The 14,806-nt window shown below is 36.2% G+C and overlaps 1 protein-coding gene across 2 annotated transcripts in view; it reads right to left on the bottom strand.

Moving 5' to 3' along the window:
* The window catches only part of LOC121312722 (docking protein 6-like), a 106,955-nt gene that overhangs the window by 4,449 nt on the left and 87,700 nt on the right, over window positions 1-14,806 (bottom strand). The gene's annotated exons all lie outside the window — the stretch shown is intronic.

Genomic DNA, 14,806 nt, shown 5'->3' with positions numbered 1-14,806 from the left:
GACTGCGGCCTCGGCTCATAGTGGGAAACTAAAGGTCCCTCGGGAAGAACTATAGTTACCTCCAGGGGCCTGTGGCTTCAGGCAATATAGTTTCCTGTTGGTAACTATAGTTCATCCCTCGGGGGCCAGAATTTTCAACTATACACCTCCTCTCCACACACATACACACACACACAAGGGTATCTTACAGTGTATATTTAACAACTGTTTATTTTAAAAAAAAACTCACAAAGTAACCACATGAAGCTGATATTTTAAAGAACACAATTATATTTAAGTGCTACTATTCATGCAAACAAACAGCTTGACAATTAACATACACGCATATTTAGGTATTTACAGTACTTGTTCAATGAGCGCTACTAACCGTTGCTTTTGCATCTTTATGTTCCAGATTGAAGTATAAAATAAAAGCAAAGCACCACTGTGGAAGGGTGGTGGGTAATTCACTTGACACACGGGAGACAGAAAGGCGCATTTGGAAACACCGTACAGGAGTCCGGTTATATTTTCCTTCTACAATGATTTATTTTAGCCCACAGAGGGCACTGCGGTCCGTGGCCTGAATACTGCCAACAGTAAACAGGACCATGGGTTTACCAGTTCAGGTAGAGTCCAGTGCACACGCAAGTGTTCAAAAATAATAATGAGAATAAAAGGCGAAAGAAAAAGGGAAAATAAAACACAGTAATAAAACTACAAAATAAAGGTGATGCACTCGGCAGCGTTACCCCGACCATTGCTAACACGGGTCTCCGTCCTACACTGCTGTATTCCCTCCACCTATGCACACTAATCGAGGTCTACACAAGTTTTTCCCCGCTGCAAAAATAATATTTCCTTTCTGTTTTTCTTTTATCAATTATTTAATTATTTCGCTCGCTCTTCTCTGGCCGTGCTCGGTCCGGCAGCAGCGCTTCCGCCAGCTGGCTGTCTCATTTCGTCTCCGAGGGGGCAGACCCAAGGGAACCCCAGAGTGTCATTTTATTAGTGCAGCAACCAGCTTTGCACACAGTGTCGGAGTGATTTTGGCCCATTCTCTAACGTCTGTAGAATACTCTTTGGTCTTCATTTTCCTTCATTTTCCTTGATTCACAGCCTTACTAATGATCCTTCAACAGTGGGGTTTTTATCCATAAAATGTGACAGCAATTTCAATGGTTCACAGGTGAAAGCCAATGATATTGATATAAGCATGATATTTCAGTTTTTTATTTTTCTTAAAAATATTTCCCAATATAAAACCCATGTCACCTTACAATAATTGATTCTGAGTTTCAGTGTTTAAAAATAAAATATCAAACAGAACAAAATTTCAATGTACCATTTGTAATTCGGTAATATGAGAGTGTGATAAAGGACATGTTGACCTACTAGCTTTCAAAATGATCCACATATGTTAATTATCTAATGCTATGAATTACAGAAATAGAATGCTCTGACAAATGTTGACTTTTTTTAAACTAATACACATTTTTCCTTACATGTTTTTTTTTTCATATATATTTTTAGCACTCATATTTGGAAGTTGAATTACTGTAATGATGACCCAAAGCAAACTACTAAAGTACTAGTAGTATACTACTACTAGTATTGCACTACCTGGGAATTCACCTTTCTTGAAGAACACACTTTAGGGGTTCTATATATATATATATATATATATATATATATATATATATATATATATATATATATATATATATATATATATATATATATATATATATATACACCATTTTGTTCATATATACACACACACACACACACACACACACACACACACACACACACACACACACATATATATAGCATTGAAAAGGGATCATTTTGAAAGCTAGTAGGTCAACACGTCCTTTATCAAGTAAGATGATAAGACAAAACTAAGCATGCTATAATTATTTTTCTAGCATTTTGGAACTGCAGAGTTTAATTTATATTATATATAATAACATCCTATCAAATCTAAGAATCCTGCCACTTTAATCTAAATAAAGAGTAGACAGTACAGGAACCAATAATATTATTAGTAGAGCATCAGGAAACAACACCACCCTAGAGAAAATAAACACATTCATGTTATATCTAACAAGAACGTATTCATGCAGAAGTCAAGACAGCTTGGTAAAGTGTCCCACGCTTTTATTGAAAGGTCAGTTATATAACTGGTAAACTCTGATGAGAAGGGTACTGATCCTATTAAATTCAAACATTTGCAATAATAATGTCAACAGGCTTCACTGTGACGCTCAAGGTATTTAAATTGCTTATCAATCCTCAATGATTACCTCCACTAATTCCTTCAGCAAAACTGTTGGTGGAAACCTTTACCAGTCTGATCTCTGACTGTGAGACTCATGAAATGCAGCTTTTTACATCACAGAACACATGGTTACATTTTCATTCCAAAATTGTGTGCTACAAATCACACACACACATATATATATATATATATATGGGGGATTTAAGGACTTGAGATCAGACATTTGTACTAGATGAAGGGGAAAAAACCCAGAACATTCTATTATTTAACAGCTTTCTACAGAAATAGATAATGTTGAAAAATTCTAGTTAGCTTATTGCAGCTCATTCTGTATATCTTTAATATATGGGGTTTTATTTTTTTTATTTTTATGAAAATGTTAATTTCTTAACACTTACATTACCCCTAAATGGATTTCCTTTACATGCATTGAATCTTCTCATATACATTGAGAAGAAAAATGATGTGAATCTCAATGCTGGCATGCACTGTATGTGGTTCTGTGTATCCACATGACCATGAATAGAAATAAGGATATTAAATTTCATATGAACAAACATAATGATAAATGACTAGCAAAATCAAAGTACATTTGTCACTAAATCTACATTAACCCTTTATATTAACCAAAAGTGATTTACTTCATCAGGCACTAAAATTTTTGTTAAAATTAAATATCCCGGGCAACTCAGCAGTCATAGAAAGCCTAGCCTAACAGTTTCCTGTTCTCACTTCATTATAGGGTATTTGATTTCCTCTTTAAATAATCCATCCCTGCCAGGTGAGTGAAATTTTTAGAAGAGTAATTGGGTTTATTTTAGCATGTTTGTACGTGTGTAAAACAACAGAATAATCTGGTTTTCTCACATTATTTCTATGGGTAAAACATGCACAGATAAAGACTGAATGCAAAGCTCCATGGCTACCACTCGAGTGCTCTATTATCAGCACTATTAGGTCAAAATACTGGTCTTAGTCATATGCTGACAATTCTATCAGAGCTCCCTAGGCTAAATTGTCATACACTCCTAGAGATCATTTTTAAATCCACCTCACTCGAGAAATTCAGCTTTTATGAGAATTTTTAGAAGCATCGCCGCATTACTAAGCATGTGACAGACACTGCGTCCCTGTACTTTATTTTGGTTGTAAATAAAGTTTACTGTTGAAAGATAGAAGCAGACCTAGCTCTCCTCACGCTGTTTGTGACCGTGGCTTGTCAGGAACCTGTGTGCGCACTAACTAAGTCAGCATTGACAAGCCGAGAGGCTTTATGAGCTCTAGTCCTAAGAGACAAGATTTTGTAAAATGTCTGTCCTGTATCATGTGAAGAGATACTGTAAAAGGAAGTACCACCATGAGAAATGTATGATTATTGTAGATAAACATGGGCGCCTGCCGGCGTCTCAAAGCAAACCCTCCGTCTCCCAAAACATTCTTAAAAGCGGATCACGGTACCCTTTTACAAAGCCTAATAAATAATGAATTCATGCAGACCCAGCAATAGATAATTATAAAAACACAAAACTGAACATGGAACCTGAATGTAACAGTACTGAAATATAAACGGTCCCTTTAATATAAGATCACTTTTTTTTGTAATAATTATAGTAGTTTTATTGCAAATACCTGTCATGACTGCTATTTGATTTAGTGGTGAAATTAAAAGACTTGCTTCTCAACACTACCCAAAATCTCATTCTATGCAGATGACGTGTTATTATTTGTTGAAAATGTACCCCACTCACTTTCTCACCTATTAAACATTTTCAATAATTTTAGGTTAATATCCGGATATAAAATTATTTGGTCTAAATCTGCTCTTATGCCTCTCAGGACTCAATGAGGGGGGTAACCCTGCCTTAAACTGCTGGTTAAACATTTCAAATATTTGGGTATTGATACCCATCCACCCTTACAGTCTACTGTATCAATTCATTTTAACAAAATCTTTGCTCAGGTGAAGTCAGCTTTAGATAGATGGGCACAACTTCCTAATTCGTTTCAAGCCTGCATCTCTTTTATCAAAATGAATACACTCCCTTGCATCAATTGTTTCAGCTCAATGCTCCCTCTCTCTGCCCCTCCCAGATACTGGGACAAATTGCATACTTTGATATCTAAATTGATATGGAAAGGCAAACGCCCACGTATAAAATGTTCTACTCTACAGCGTGGTAAAGATTTCGGGAGGTTTATCACTGCCAAACTTTAAACTATATTTTGGGTCATTTATATTACATCCACTTACAGTCTGGCTTGACCCTTGTGCTCCTGTCTCGTGGCGATTACTAAAAGAAAAAGTGGTTTCTCCACATAGATTACAAGACTTGATTCACTCAAACATTCCTCTCAAGCACTGCAGATTACCATATTCGATTCGGCCATACACAGTTAATTACAATTTGGCGTTCTGTTGAAAGACACACAAAACTTAAACTAAAATGGCTTTCCCACACACCTATCTTTCTTAACTATGCGCTCCTTTCGGGGGGTCGACTCTTTTCAGTCCCTCCTTGGAGAGATAGAGGCGATACTGTTACTGATATATCTGATACTGGCTGTCTTCACACATTCCAGGATTTACAATTATTATACAATTTACCGGGCTCTTCTTTTTTTTTTTTTTTTTCTATCTTCTACTCTGATCAGCAACGTGTGCCTATGGGGTTCCCTGGGAGACTACATCACCAGTACATCCATTCCATGATATACTGGACACAGGGGGAAAAACAAAAGGGTTGCTTTCCTTATTATATATTTATCTTTTAAGAGCCACATGCAAACCTTTAGCAGCTTAAACTATCTGGAATAACGATTTAGCTTCCTTAGATAATGGAGATTAGCTGGGAAACTATCTGGAATAATTTAGGGTCAGCTTCTAAGAACTCTAACCATCAGCTGATTCATTTTTAATTTGCTTCTTAGCAAATGGTGCCAGAGAGAAAACTATCCAAGACTGGGAAAGCATAGCAGATCTTATTAAGCCTTTGTTAAATCTGAGGTCCTTGTGGGGGGTTATGGGAGGGGAGAGAGGGAGGGGAGGGAGGGAGAGGGTAAAAAGGGAAAATGGGGAGTTCATTTGTTCATGTTTTTGTTTGTATTTTTGTATTATCCCCAATAAAAATATTTGATCACAAAAAAAACAAAAGACTTGCTTCTACACTGCCACCTGGGAAGAAGAAAGTAATGTTTTTTCATTAAATTTTCATTAAAAATGAAGGTCAAGCCACCCTATCTTCTAAAACACCTGTCACACTGCTAAAAGCACCAATGTATAAACATAAAGTGTACCTTCACCAGATCTAATCTACTAATGATCGTCCATCATCATAGGACCTCAGCAGATAGGATGACGTGTTCATCTTTCTTATCCAACTGCCATCTCCCTAACTGCAATATATATATATATATACACACACACACACACACACACACACATTCACAAGTAAATAAGTAAACACACTCTGACTCAGAGGAACACTGAGGAAAATATTTAGAAGAAAACCATGTCAGAAAATTCCATATGCGATTGACAAGACCTGCTGGTCAGGTCGGAAAAACAATCAAATCATGTAAAATTCAAACTGTATACAATGTTTCTGGGCATATTTTAGCATGAGTCATCTCATTTACATAAATTCCACCATACTGTTTGTATATGTTTGAAGCCGTAGAAGAAAATCTTACTAGTTAGTAATGAGATTGAATGCACTGGCCTATTGTTACTCTTGTGCTTTTCAAAACGACAAAGATTGGAGTTATTATTATTACTGTCACCACTAATTATGTCTCTTTTATTACACCCTTAATGTACAAAGAGCTAACGAAGTATGTCTGATCTATGAAGTAATGGTCATTATATGAGGTAAGATGTACTGTAATCGTTTGTTGGCTCTGTTATATTTTTTTTTTCTCAAATGAAGTCCTATGTTCTATGTTTATCTCTCAACCATGATGTTGTGTCTTCTGGCAGCATTTGCTGTCTGGGGCTTACTCACAGACAGCTTCGTCTTTGTTAGACAGTTTAAGACTGAAATGTTTAAGAAGAAAGAAACAAACAGAAAGATAACAATAGTAGTCTTATACGATACTGATCATTTTTTATAAGAGCTGACCATCACAGTGATGTCGGGAAAATTCTGACACAGTCACTCACAGTGGCTAATAACATACAAGCCTTGCAGTAATGCTATATTACCAGCACAATTTAATCAATCACGCTTTGGGATTTTTCCAAGACTTATTTAAAACAACAAATTAAATTTGCATGCTAATCTGGTCAAATCCAGTATATTTCCACTACAGGTTTGTATGTCATTCCAACCTTCTACAAAAATGTTTTTCACACCAGTGTGCTTGGATCCCTGCTGGAGCCGTTCTATTTTTATGTACAAGTCAAACAACAAAATAGTCAGTGTAGTGCAGTAGATTTTTGCTTCCCAGCTTGTGCTGTCAACTTGGACTCAAGGCAGCATCTGGATTATATTTTATATATTCTATCTGATTAAACAGAGCAACAGAAATGACAACTATTTTTTTAAAAGGCTTCAGCTCCTATTACTTTCCCAATAAAATGCATCTGTCTGTATTAGTGGTTATCTGAGTCATCTTTAAGTGCACTGGTATTGGAAAACTACAACCGGAGTACAGAAAATATCTCTTACAAGTAATTAGGACTCATACAAGCAAAATGCAACTACACTGTCCAAAGCTTCAGCAATTGATGACATTTCATCTAGTTTCTGAGACAGAAAAGTAAAGTCTACAGAGAAATGCTATAATACAAGATTACGGCTATGGTTCAGTAACTGCCTAATTCTGTGACACAGAGCTGGAACACTGCTGTAAGGTATAATAATGGAAAGGAAAAGTGAATGGAAACTGTAATGAAAGTGTTTTAATTGTATCTAGCACCGTGTGTGTATTCAGACTGAAAAACTGACAGTGAACATGACTCAGCAGCCTGAGCAAACCGATGGCAAATGTATCTAATGGAAAATCAGATATTAGGTGGCCCAGATTTACATATATCTCCCAAATAGAAAATCAAATACTGTCGCAATGGCGTAAAAAGGTTCTGTTTTCAAAGATCTAATAGTTAACTTAAATACCCTGTGCATATATAATCTTAATATGTAAAGAAGATAGTTTGTCTGTCTGTCTGTCTGTCTGTCTGTCTGTTTCTTTATGCATTCGGACCCCGCAGGTGCAACAAAATTTTGCATGACCTCCTCTTTCATCCAGGGGAAGGGTGAGGGCTATGTTCGGATCCAAAATTGTGATCCCCGGGGTACTTTATTTAATAACCCATTTGCTGGATCACTAAAGAAGCCATATATCTCAAATTAAAGAAACCCACAAAACCAAAAAAATAGATAAAAAGAACAAAAATTAAAAAAATTAAAAATGGCAAAAACGAAAATAAAGTTAAAAAAGGGAAAGGGGTCCAAGTGCAGTGTGCGGCTCCCAAGATCAGTAATTTAAAGGAAACCATAAGGCTACCGTTCCCCAATTTGTCATGCATGAAATATTGAAATACTGAATTTCTCCAGGCAACGCCGTACTTCAGCTAGTAAGTATATAAAAAGTTATTACAAAGTACACTGTAAATCTTATCCTATGATCTTATGGCTGTACCAAAGAAAAAACAAATCACTAATTATCATTGACCTGTTTTTTTTTGTTTGTTTGTTTACTTTACATTACCCTCCAACAAATATTGGAAAATAGGTAACCTATATATATATATATATATATATATATATATATATATATATATATATATATATATATATATATATATACATACACACACACACACACACACACACACACACACACACACACTACCGGTCAAAAGTTTTAAAACACCTCAATTTTTCCAGTTTTTATTGAAATATACGCAGTTTAATGTCTCAATGTACTCTGAAATTAAAGCATAGAACAAATAAACAATTGGAGATAAAAAAGAAATCATGGAATCGTTTTGTTTAACAAAATTTAATCTAAATTTTTGACTCATCAAAGTAGCCACCTTTTGCAGATATAACAGCCGAACACACTCGTGGCATTCTTTCTACAATGGAAATCAAATATTGTTTGGAAAGTTCTTCCCAACACTGTTGAAGAAGTTCCCACTAATGTGTTGCACTTGTAGGTTGCTTTGCTTTCACCCTTCTGTCCAGTTCATCCCAAACCAGCTTGATGGAGTTTAAGTCTGGAGACTGTGCTGGCCATTCCATGATTTGAAGCCTACCATCCTGTTCTTTTCTTCTAAGGTAGTTCTGACATAGCCTGGAGGTATGTTTTGGGTCATTATCTTGCTGTAGAATGAACCTCTGACCAACTAGGCGTATACCAGAGGGTATTGCATGGCTCTGCAAAATGCTGTGGTAGCCGTTTTGGTTCAGGGTGCCACTCACTCTGTGCAAGTCGCCGATTCTGGATCCAGCAAAAGAGCCCCAGACCATCACGCTTCCTACCCCATGTTTGACAGTTGGTGTCACACACCGAGGAACCGTCCTTTTGTCTACTCGACAGCGTACAAAAACCCTGTGTGATGAACCAAAGATTTCAAATTTTGATTCATCAGTCCATAAGACCTTCTTCCAGTCTTCAGTAGTCCACTGACGGTGCTTCATGGCCCAGGCAAGCCTCTTTTTTCTTATTTTGCCATCTTAGCAATGGTTTTCTTACTGCCACTCGACCTGTCAAACCTGCACCTCGAAGTCTTCTCTTCACAGTTGAAACTGAGACTTGCTTATTTCGACCAGTGTTAAGCTATGCTTGAAGCTGTTGTCCTGTGAGTCGCCTATCACGCAAGCTGTTGACTCTCAGAAACTTGTCTTCTGATTCTGTTGTGGCTTTGGGTCTGCCAGACCTCTTCCTGTCAGAGTTTCCTCCAGTTTCCAAGTGCCTTTTGATGGTGTAGGAAACTGTATTCACTGACACCTTGGCTTTCGTTGCAATTTCTCTAAAGGAAAGACCTACACTTTTAAGGGTTATAATGGTCTGTCTGTCTTCCTTTGTTAATTGCCTTTTTCTCGCCATTATGATAGCAATATACCACTTTCTGCAGTACAATACTGTCCAAATAATGCTTAAGAGGGTGTAATAACACAGTCTGTTCCAACACTGCTTTTATACAGAGAGAGGGTTTGTAAGTAATCAACAAAAGTTGGGACACCTATAGGAATTGTTAGCATCAACTTTCAAGGCTTAATTTACTTCCATTGCTGCAGAACAGCTGTAAGTTGTTAACCCATTAAGAACATAAGAACATAAGAAAGTTTACAAACGAGAGGAGGCCATTCGGCCCATCTTGCTCGTTTGGTTGTTAGTAGCTTATTGATCCCAAAATCTCATCAAGCAGCTTCTTGAAGGATCCCAGGGTGTCAGCTTCAACAATATTACTGGGGAGTTGATTCCAGACCCTCACAATTCTCTGTGTAAAAAAGTGTCTCCTATTTTCTGTTCTGAATGCCCCTTTTTCTAAACTCCATTTGTGACCCCTGGTCCTTGTTTCTTTTTTCAGGCTGAAAAAGTCCCTTGGGTCGACACTGTCAATACCTTTTAGAATTTTGAATGCTTGAATTAGGTCGCCACGTATTCTTCTTTGTTCAAGACTGAACAGATTCAATTCTTTTAGCCTGTCTGCATATGACATGCCTTTTAAGCCAGGAATAATTCTGGTCGCTCTTCTTTGCACTCTTTCTAGAGCAGCAATATCTTTTTTATAGCGAGGTGACCAGAACTGCACACAATATTCAAGATGAGGTCTTACAAGTGCATTGTACAGTTTTAACATTACTTCCCTTGATTTAAATTCAACACTTTTCACAATGTATCCGAGTATCTTGTTAGCCTTTTTTATAGCTTCCCCACATTGCCTAGATGAAGACATTTCTGAGTCAACAAAAACTCCTAGGTCTTTTTCATAGATTCCTTCTCCAATTTCAATATCTCCCATATGATATTTATAATGTACATTTTTATTTCCTGCGTGCAGTACCTTACACTTTTCTCTATTAAATGTCATTTGCCATGTGTCTGCCCAGTTCTGAATCTTGTCTAGATCATTTTGAATGACCTTTGCTGCTGCAACAGTGTTTGCCACTCCTCCTACTTTTGTGTCGTCTGCAAATTTAACAAGTTTGCTTACTATACCAGAATCTAAATCATTAATGTAGATTAGGAATAGCAGAGGACCTAATACTGATCCCTGTGGTACACCGCTGGTTACCACACTCCATTCTGAGGTTTTTCCTCTAATCAGTACTTTCTGTTTTCTACATGTTAACCACTCCCTAATCCATGTACATGTGTTTCCTTGAATCCCAACTGCGTTCAGTTTGAGAATTAATCTTTTGTGCGGGACTTTGTCAAAAGCTTTCTGGAAATCTAAATAAACCATGTCATATGCTTTGCAATTATCCATTATCGATGTTGCATCCTCAAAAAAATCAAGCAAGTTAGTTAGGCACGATCTCCCTTTCCTAAAACCATGTTGACTGTCTCCCAGTACCCTGTTACCATATAGGTAATTTTCCATTTTGGATCTTATTATAGTTTCCATAAGTTTGCATATAATAGAAGTCAGGCTTACTGGTCTGTAGTTACCTGGTTCAGTTTTGTTTCCCTTTTTGTGGATCGGTATTACGTTTGCAATTTTCCAGTCTGTCGGTACCACCCCTGTGTCAAGAGACTGCTGCATGATCTTGGTTAGCGGTTTGTAAATTACTTCTTTCATTTCTTTGAGTACTACTGGGAGGATCTCATCTGGCCCAGGGGATTTGTTTATTTTAAGAGCTCCTAGTCCCTTTAACACTTCTGCCTCAGTTATGCTAAAGTTATTTAAAACTGGATAGGAACTGGATGACATGTGGGGCATGTTGTCAGTATCTTCCTTTGTAAAAACTTGTGAAAAGTAATCATTTAACATATTTGCTATTTTTTTTTTCTTCCTCTACGATTTTGCCATTTGTATCTCTTAAACATTTAATCTCCTCTTTGAATGTTCTCTTGCTGTTGTAATATTGGAAAAACATTTTGGAATTGGTTTTAGCTCCCTTAGCAATGTTCATTTCTATTTCTCTCTTGGCCTTTCTAACTTCCTTTTTGACTTGCGTTTGCAGTTCCGTGTACTCTTTCTGCGTACTTTCTTTTTGGTCCTTTTTTAATGCTCTGTAAAGTGCCTTTTTTCGCTGAATATTTTTTTTAATTGATCTATTAAACCATTTTGGCAATTTAGTTTTACATTTAGATTTGTCTACTTTAGGGATGTAATTGTTTTGCGCCTCTAGTACTACATTTTTGAAGAACAACCATCCTTCTTCTGTGGGTGTTTTCTCTATTTTACTCCAATCTACTTCTGTTAGTCTCTGTTTCATACCTTCATAGTTTGCTTTTCTAAAATTGTAAACCTTAACTTTAGTCTTTACTTTTGGGGATTTAAAAAACACTTCAAATGAGACCATGTTGTGGTCTGAGTTTGCCAGTGGTTCTCTGACCTCTGTTTTAGTTATTCTATCTTCGTTATTTGAAAAGACTAAATCAAGGCATGCCTCCCCTCTAGTGGGTGCCTTCACAAATTGTGTTAGGAAGCAGTCATTTGTCATTTCCACCATTTCTATTTCATCCTTCGCGCTACCCACCGGGTTTTCCCATTTTATTTGGGGGAAGTTGAAATCCCCCATTAGTATGGCTTCTCCTTTGCTACACGCATTTCTAATGTCATTGTATAACAGATTATTGTGCTCACCGTCTGAATCTGGCGGTCTATAGCATGCTCCTATTATTATGCCTTTTGAATTTTTGTCTGTTATTCTGACCCATATTGATTCGGTTTTATTTTCTTTGTCCAGGTTTAACACCTGGGCTTCAAGACTGTTTCTTATGTATAGCGCTACCCCTCCTCCTCTTCTGTCCTGCCTGTCTTTCCTATACAGTGTATACCCACAAATATTATATTCGTCCCCATCACTCTCAGATAACCACGTTTCTGTAACACCTATCACATCATAGTTACCTGTTAGTGCAGTAGCTTCAAGTTCTAGAATTTTGTTTCTGATACTTCTAGCATTTAGATAAATACATTTAATGGTTGTCTTACCTGAGTTGTTGTTCTTGTTTTGATGCGGTCTCCCTTCTGTTTTTTTGTTGATTTCTCCCCCCTTCCTTTCTAGTTTAAATGCTTCCGAACCTGCTCGAGGATCATTACCTGTTCCCTGAACAAGGTGTTTTTGTATAACTCTGAAATGTACATTATTTTTCAATTTTTGGTAACCTAGACTTTTTTTTTAACCTCTGTCAGTTTACCGCTTACCTTTGTACCATTTCAAGTTATTTACTGGACTTGAACTGCTTAAATTTCAATAAAAACTGGAAAAATGGGGGTGTTCTAAAACTTTTGACCAGTAGTGTGTGTATATATATATATATATATATATATATATATATATATATATATTATATATATATATAAACGTGTAAAATTTAGAACAGTAAAATATTTTTAAAAGGTTCAACATTTAAGGAAATACAGAACCACCATCTTCATTGATACGTTGTTTTCCCTTTCCCTTTATAACTTACCTTTATTAATAGGCTGGCTTTTCTCTGTCAAAAAAATATTATTCAGCATTTTCTAGCATTGTTACACCTTGTTACACAAAATGCTGAGAATTTGAAAGGGGATCATTTTAATGACCCCAGCTGCAGTACGGCACCATTAGATTGACAAAGCTGGATGTTTGCTGCACAGTTACTGTATTGTTTTATATTTGCTGACTACATGAAGATGTTGTACAGCTTTTGAATCTTATTTCTTAACATTCTGTTATTAACAGAAGGAACACAGGACAGACCAATACCAGGCAGATCAATAAAATGAAAACATGTGTTTGTACAAATGTCTTGGGGTTATTACAATCTCCATGAGGTTAGCTCACTCTAGGATCCAACACACATTGTGATTGCATCAGAATCTGCTGTTCAAATTTTAAGATCTTGACAGGCAAAAATCATACATTGAAAACCTTACTCCCAGAAGTACAGACAAATCAGTGTTTTTTAGAGTTTTCAATGAATCCCTCTGATTACGCTACAGGATGTGAAGGCTCTGAATGGGTCACTATGATAAACTTGACTTTCCCAGGACAGGGTTATGTGTAAATGATATTGCAGGTGTACCAGAAGCTAAATCTATCTAGTTATGTGTGACCAACACCACGGAGATTTCACAATACACCTAAATGTTGCATTGTCACAGTTACAAAATAGAAAGTCTTTGATAAAGTATTTTTAATTAAATGTCTAATTGTCCTTTGTCTAGTCATCTTATGAATCTCGATAGTTTTACACACCACAAATACCAAAAGTGTCCTACAATGCGAGTAGCAAGTTGGTCAAAGAAAAACATTTGATATGTTACCAGTACCTAAACACCTACATGAAATCCCTGGGATTGATTTTTTTATTACGGTGTCACTAGCACACACAAAACAATTGTGATGAATATTATTATTATTATTATTATTATTATTATTATTATTATTATTATTATTATTATTATTATTATTTCAGGAAATGTTAGGCTTAAATAGTAGCACACCATTGCATTATTTTCATGGTTTTTGTTTTTTGTCACTTTAGCCACAAATAATAACCTCTGATTTATTTTCTCCCTTTTTAACATAACTTACAATAAAAATAACTTAACATAACATAATAAGATTTTTTATTACTATTATTGTGGAGCAATTAAGGATAAAACTGTTGGTTGTTTCTGAACTTGAAAAGAATCTGCAGTTAGTGTCAGAGGTTACAGGCAGACACACCACGGTGAAATGTCTAAATGAGTTTGCAGATAAAACCTTCTGTAGCATTTTAATTTCTTGGGCAGCTGGATGAGAGCTGGGCCATTACAGAAGTGAAACCAACAATGGAAATGCCAAAATGATGTATGTGCTGCAATACTTCTTTACATACTTTCATTTATATTGGGTTACAGAGGTACGGTTCTACAATGCCCAAAGGAACAGGGGAGAAATAGATGAAAACACAACAAAAATAAAAAGTTTGGAACATCTCTCTCTCTCTCTCTCTCTCTCTCTCTCTCTCTCTCTCTCTGGTAAGATGCTGATTAAATGTGCATCAGTGCTAAATTTCATAACTTCCATATACAGAAATGGATCACTCAATATGCATAATTTATAGTTTTGTACATTTATGCTTTTTACATTTGATGTTTTATTTTGTTCTCCTTGAGGTTCAGTTTCCTTCATTCCTTAAATTGTGCAGCATCCATACGTGTGCCGCTTTTTATCTAAACAATCTGAGCACTGGACTGTTTTATTTTTATTTTTTCTTGTATTTTCTCAATATTATGAGTTCTAAATCGAATTTTTAAACACTTCGAGTTGGGAGACAATAATAGAGGTAGCTATGGCCAACTATACAAATGACAATTAATGGCAAATTTGATGACAATGCTATGCAGTTTCGTTAACCTGTCCTACATGTTTTGCACGCTAGAGGGTG

Source organism: Polyodon spathula, chromosome 3, assembly GCF_017654505.1.
Source record: "Polyodon spathula isolate WHYD16114869_AA chromosome 3, ASM1765450v1, whole genome shotgun sequence".
Lineage (NCBI taxonomy): Eukaryota > Metazoa > Chordata > Actinopteri > Acipenseriformes > Polyodontidae > Polyodon > Polyodon spathula.
This window is presented reverse-complemented; position numbering and strand designations above follow the sequence as displayed.